The sequence below is a fragment of the Trichechus manatus genome, unplaced genomic scaffold, assembly GCF_000243295.1.
Source record: "Trichechus manatus latirostris isolate Lorelei unplaced genomic scaffold, TriManLat1.0 scaffold00087, whole genome shotgun sequence".
Taxonomy (NCBI): Eukaryota; Metazoa; Chordata; class Mammalia; order Sirenia; family Trichechidae; genus Trichechus; species Trichechus manatus.
Window position 1 is genome coordinate 4,936,676 of NW_004444023.1, and position 6,301 is coordinate 4,942,976.

A 6,301-nucleotide genomic window follows, 5' to 3' on the forward strand; every position below is an offset into this window, starting at 1 on the left:
TGCGCACGGGCCCGGGGGGCACGCGGGAGAAGAGCGGGAGACACCGTGAGGAGAGGGAGAGACCCCACGGCAGAGTGATACAGACGGGGAGAAGGATATAGAAAGAAATACACAGAGATGAGATACAAGGAGGGAGAGATATGGGAAGAGAAGCGGGGACAGGACAGGGAGAGACAGAAATGGATAGAGGGAGAGACAGAGATAGAGATGCAGCGAGAGACACAGAGATACAGGGAAGGAGGTTGAAGGGAGAGATGGGGAAGACACCAGACACAGAAGGTGAGATACAGAGGTAGGAAGACACCGAGATGAGAAGTGGATTATGGGGGAGGAACAGAAACATGGGTAGTGTGACGGTGGGTGATGGAGATGGGCAGATACACAGGTAGGCAGGGAGAAATAGCACAGGAATGGGGGCAACAGCGAGACGGAAGGGAAAGAGACTCACAGAGATAGGATCAGAATAGGAGCAGGGAGAGACCCAGGGAGATGGGAGAAGAGATGATCAGGGAGAGGGAGAGACAGGAATAAGAAAAGAAATGGGAAGAGAAACACAGGTAGCGAGAGAGGCTCAGGGAGTGACAGAGACAGGAAGACAGAGTGACAGAAATGGGAGAGATGGAGAGACAGATGAGGGAGAGAATGACGGAGAGATGGAGAGATAAAGGCAGGAGGGTGGGAGAGATAAGAGAGACCAGAAAGTTGGAGAGAGACAGGAAGATGAGAAGAAGCCCAGGAAGACAGAGACCCCACGGCCACCATGAGACATACAAGATACGGGAAGCAGGCCGAGTCAGAGATCGAGGGAGGCCGTCAGAGAGAGCCGAGAGCAAACACAGGAAGAGGAAGACAGAAATAGCGAGGCGAGGCAAAGATCGAGACCCCCACCAGGGAGGTGCCCGGCACAGACATGAAAGGAGGCCGGGATGGCAAGTGGCAGGCAGGAGGGAGCAGAAATAAAAGGAAGAAAAAGTGGGGGAAAAAATGAGAAAGGGGGGAAAAAAAAAGGAGTCAGGTGTAGGGGGAGAGAGAAAGAGAAGAAGAAATTAGTGGGACATCCCAAGGAGAGAAAGTGCCCCCATGACCTTACCCCTCAACCCCTCACCACACCCGGTGTCCCACTTTTCTCCCCTTACTCCTGTCCCTGCCACCCCCCCCCCATTGTCAATGAAAGCCAGAGAAGGAGCTGAGGCTCAGGCTGAGCTGTGGGGTTGGGGGCCACAGCTGTGGAGAACTGGGGCGGGGGTGTCCTGGCTCCCAGCCCAGAGCAATTTAGTAAATTAGAGGACATACAGTGCCTCATCCTTTCTGCCCCCCCCCAAGCCCCCTGTTGAATACTGGCTGCCTGGGGTAGGAAGGCTGAAAGCCCAAGCTCCTGGATCTGAGGGAAGAGGGACTGGGGACCTGGACTCCCAGGTCTGACGGAGGAGGGCGCTGGGGGTCTGGACTCTTGATTCCCACAGAGGGACTGGAGCCGGCACTAGGGGCTCCCTGAGAGGGGTGAGGGTCCAGACAGGGCAGGGTTCTCCCCGCCTGTCAATCAGTCTCCTATCCGGTTGCCATGGAAGCACAGGCCTGGTCCACTGACAGCCAGCCAGGGTAGGGGAAAGGCCCACACCCCCTTCCCCTCCTACAGGCTTTGTCCCCCCTAGCTGGGCCACTGTCTCCCCAGGGATGGGGGTGGGGGTCTGTAGCAGCCCTTCCTGTCAAATCCTGGCTCCCCTTCGCCCCTCCTCTCCACTGCCCTTCCCCAAGCAGCTGGCTCAATCAGCGCTCAGAATAGCCCCCCTTCCTCCCCAAAATAACCCACAGCTGTGGCCTGGCCCCCGCGGGGTTAACACTCACTCTCCACGCGCCTTTCCTGGTGGCTGCTCACCCTTCAGTCCCTCTTCGGCCCCTGGTAGACCCACCCCTGCGTGGCCTCTGCCCTTGGGGGCCCCAGAGCCCTGCTATCTGTTTCAGCCCAGGAGCTTGGCCCCCAGCCCACCCTTCTTAGGAGGCTAAATGCCCAGAAGAAACTCTCAGTCCTCATTTCCAACCATATAAGAGACCAAGAGTCCACACCCTGTCCTGTGCCCTGTCAGGGACTCAGGAAACCAGGCCCACAACCTCTCCTTCAGACACAAGCCCTGTATTCCAACTTCCCAGAAAGACACAGGAGTCCCAACTCTCATCTCGGGGCCTCTTCCTCCTCCAAGACCCAGGAGTCTCAGCCCTCGGGCCCCTCCTTCTTCAGCATTTAGGAGTCCAGGCCCCCAGCTTCCTCCTCCCTCAGACCCAGGAGCTGGACCCCCTCTTCCCCCAGGACTCAGGAATCTGGGTCCTAGCCCCCTCTTCCCTCAGACCCAGGGATCCTGGACCCTCAGCGCCCTCCTCCCTCAGACCCAGGAGTCCCAGCCCCTGCACCCTCCTCCCTCAGATCCAGGAGTCCCGGCTCCTGGCCCCCTCCTCCCTTAAGGACCTCTCTTGGTCTCAAGTCCTATCAGTCCCAACATCCTGGGCACACCCTCAGCTCCAGCCTCTCTGGGCAGTCTCCCCACTGAGGTCCTGTACACAGCACAGCCTGTCCCCTAGCTGAGGAGGAGGAGGAGGAGGGTGCCAGAGATTCCTGGGGCGTCCCTGTCCCCACCGCTCTCCCATCCACCACGGAAGACACGAGAGGCTACTTTGATCAACAGCCCGCCCCCCCTCGCGTGGTGCTGCAGACGGCATCCTGCACCCCCCCCCCACTGTCCTCTCCCCACCCTAATCCTGGTGCTTGGAAGAGGCTGGAAGGGTATTCCAGAACCTTTGGGAAGGGGAGGTGGTTTGCCGCCAGGAGTGCTGGTGGGGGTGGGGGGGCCTGGATGCCCTCAGGGTCCTTGGCAGGGTATTAATAGCAGACTCACAGCTCTGAGGAGGGAGGGGAGAGTGAGAAGAGAAAGGGAGAGGGATTGGCCGGCGAGGGGGGGACGAGCAGGGGGGACAGAGAGAGAAGGTGAGACAGAGAGATGGGGAGACAGAGAAATGGGGTGTCAGGTATGTGGGGCTTGGGAGAAGGAGCCAAGTGGTGGGGAAATAGGGGAGTTTGGGGGTCTGAGGTGTAGAGACCTAGGAGAAAGGGGCTCAGAGAGGGGGAAAGAGGAGGTGGAGGAGTGTCCCCAAGGGACAAGGCAGCTGGGGGGCAAAGATCCTTGCCCCTTCATTCTCCCCTCCCTACCTCCCGGAGGCTCCTGGCCAACTTTCCCTGTCCTAGATTTTGGGGTCCACATCCCTGCCCACCCCTGCATCCCCCCGGCTGGGCCTTACCTTTTCATGACCCTGTTCTGTTGGGGGGGATGCAGGGGGTCAGGACCAGAACCGAGTTCAGCGACCCGAAGATTCCGCAGGAGGGCTCAGGGCGCCGCTGGGGGGCCAGGCCCTCGGGCGGCGGCGGTGGCGGTGGCGGTGGCAGCGGTGGTGGCAGCGGCAGGGACCTCCTGCCTGTCCCTGGCTCTGTCTCTCCCTCCTCTTCCTTGCTCCTGTCCTGCCTTGTCTGTCCCCCAAGGTTGTGGCCACCCCAGGCTAGGCGAGGACGCGGCTACACATGTTGCGCTGGAAGTGGGGCCCCGGACATTGCGGAGGCTGTCGGGGTGTCCTCTTGCGGCCCCGACCCCGTGGGGATCCCCCCTCCGCCCACCTGGGGTCCCCCCCTGCACCGCCTTCAGCCCCGGCTCCTCCCCTTGTCCATGTGCCCGGTCCCGCCTCTCGCCGGCTCGCTCGCACCCCCCTTTGTGCCCTGAGCCCACCCTCCAGCGTCTATGTCTGTCTGTCTGTCTGTCTGGGTCACCTCTGAGGCCAGCGGCTGGGGTGTGTGTTTGTGTTAGGAGTCTGTCTGGGGCACTGCCGGCCCCTTCCTCGCTTGGTCACCTCCAGCCCCCCCTTCTGCGCCCCCACTTTCAAACCCAGGCAGCAACACACACAGACACACACACGCACAGCTCACTTCCCTGGGATTCCCCCTCGACAACCCTGGAGCCCAGAGGAGGGAGCCACACGCACACACACACACACACACACACACATACACACCCACACCCACACCCACACAGGGGGTCCAATGGGGCCGAGTCGCCACTGCCGTCCGGGGCTGTTCGGACAGACTGGAGGACACAGGCAGCAGGGACGCCCAGACGCCCGGCCGGACGCAGGCGGGAGGCAGAGAGCCCAGGTACACACCACCCATGCGGGCTAGGGGGCCGGCGGGGGGACTGGGGGGCCCGCGACACCCAGGCAGGCGGCTCGGAGTCCGTACAGACAGGCAGACCCCTCCCTCCCTGGCCGCCGCAGCCCTGACACAGACACACCCCCCACCCCCACCCCGCCGCCAAGCCAGCCCAGCCCCAGACACCCGGACACCGAGCCTCACCGGGCAGATGGTAGACGCACGAGAGACCCCTGGGGGCCAGGCGGACCCACCCAGCCCGGCACCCAGACCCGGCGGCTTGGCCGCGGGGGGCTGAGGGCAGGCGGCCGAGCGGCGAGCAGCGGCGGCCGCGGCTCCTCCGGCTTCTCCGAGCGGTAGCGGGAAGGACTCGCACACTCGCTCTGTTCTCGCACACACACTCACTTGGGATGCGATTAACATTCAGTCCCCGTCCGCCCTGCCGGGAGACCCACAGCCCCCCCTCTCAGCATCCCCGGGGACCCCTCCTCCTGCGGGACTGGGGGAGGGGGGCCCCCCACCCCCTCCCAGCGCCTGCCTCCCTCCTTGGACCAGGGAGTGAGGGGCTCCGAATAAAAAGGGAGGAGGAAGGGGGAGGCAGGCAGGAACTTAGAACTAGCATTGAAATGTCAGCTTGAGAAGGGACTCCAGGGCCCAGGGGTGTCTGTCCTCTCCTCCCTCCCCACCTTGAGGCCCGGGAACCAGAAGGCTGGTCCCCCACTTAGTCTCTGCCATTCTAGGACCCAGCCTTTGGTTTCTGTTGCCCCAGAAGGCCAGGCCTGCAAACTAGGTGTCCATCGTGAAGCCAGAATCCAGGCCCCCTGTCCCTTCCTCCCCCTTGGACCCAGAAATGTGGGCCCCCACCTCTCCCAGACCAAAAGTCCAGGTTCCCAGCCCCTTCTCCCTCAGACCCAGGAGTCCTGACCCCCAGCCCCCTCCTCCCTCAGACCCAGGAATTCAAGTACCTAGTGCCCTCCTCCCCCAGGACCCAGAGTCCTGGTCCCCAGCCCCCTCCTCCCCTGGTACCCAGGAATCTCAACCCCCTCCTCCAAGACTGAGTTTCCTTTAGAAAACTCAGGCGTCCTCACCCCCAGCACAAACCACTCTCAGGGATCCAGAATCCAAGACTCATAGATGCCACCCTCAGGTACCCAGTCCACCCAGTCTTCTGAGGAAGTCAATACCTCTGCACCCCTTCTTTTCCTGAGGGACCCTGGCTCCCATCATCCATGGGTGCTAAAACACCCAGAAGGACCAAGTGTCTACCCCTTATAGACAAAGCGGTTCAGACCACAGCCTGGGCCCCCTGAGGGTTCCACCATCCAGCTGGCCAGTTCCAGCCCTTTCTGCTCTAGATGTGGGGCCCAGCACTTCTATAAACCCTCCAAGTATTGGAGTGAAGTCAGACCCTGACACCTGGACCCCTCAGGGTAGAGGCTGGGGTAGTGAGAATGTGTGTGTGTGTGTGTGTGTGTGTGTGTGTGTGTAAGGGGGGAAGAATTCTGGAGCAGACACTGAGCCTGGGCGGTGGGGGCTCCTAGGGTAACTTGGGTCTGAGTTTGCCCTTGAGCGTGCTAGGTGGGACTTCCATTTCCCTCATCCCCAAGATTAGGTGGGCAGGGGTGAAGGCTCACATTTCTGAGAAAGAAGAGAGTTGGGGACTGAACTTGTGGGTATGAGAGGAAGGAGAAGACTGTGGATCTAGGCTCCTGAGGCCAGGATGCTTGAGTCACAGGATGGTTGGGGCTGGGACCCTAGGGGATCCTAGGGATAGAGACGGCTGGGAGCCCAGACTTCTGGGGTCTTAGGGAGGACGGTGCTGGAGGCCTGGACTCCTGGGTCTGAGGTAGAAGGGGGCTGGGGGCCCTGACTCCTGGGTCTGAGGAAGGAGGGAGCTGGGACTCTGACTCCTGGGTCCAAAGGTAGAGGGTCTGGGGGTCCAGGACTCCTGGGTCTGAGGGAGGAGGAGCTGGGGCTGGGACTCCTGGGTCTGAGGGAAGAGGGGGCTGGGAACCTGGATTCCTGGGTCTGAGGGAGGTGGGGGTTGGGACTCCTCAGTCCTGGGGGAGGAGAGGCCTGGGGCCCCAATTTCTTAGCTTGTGGGCAGATTGGAGCTGG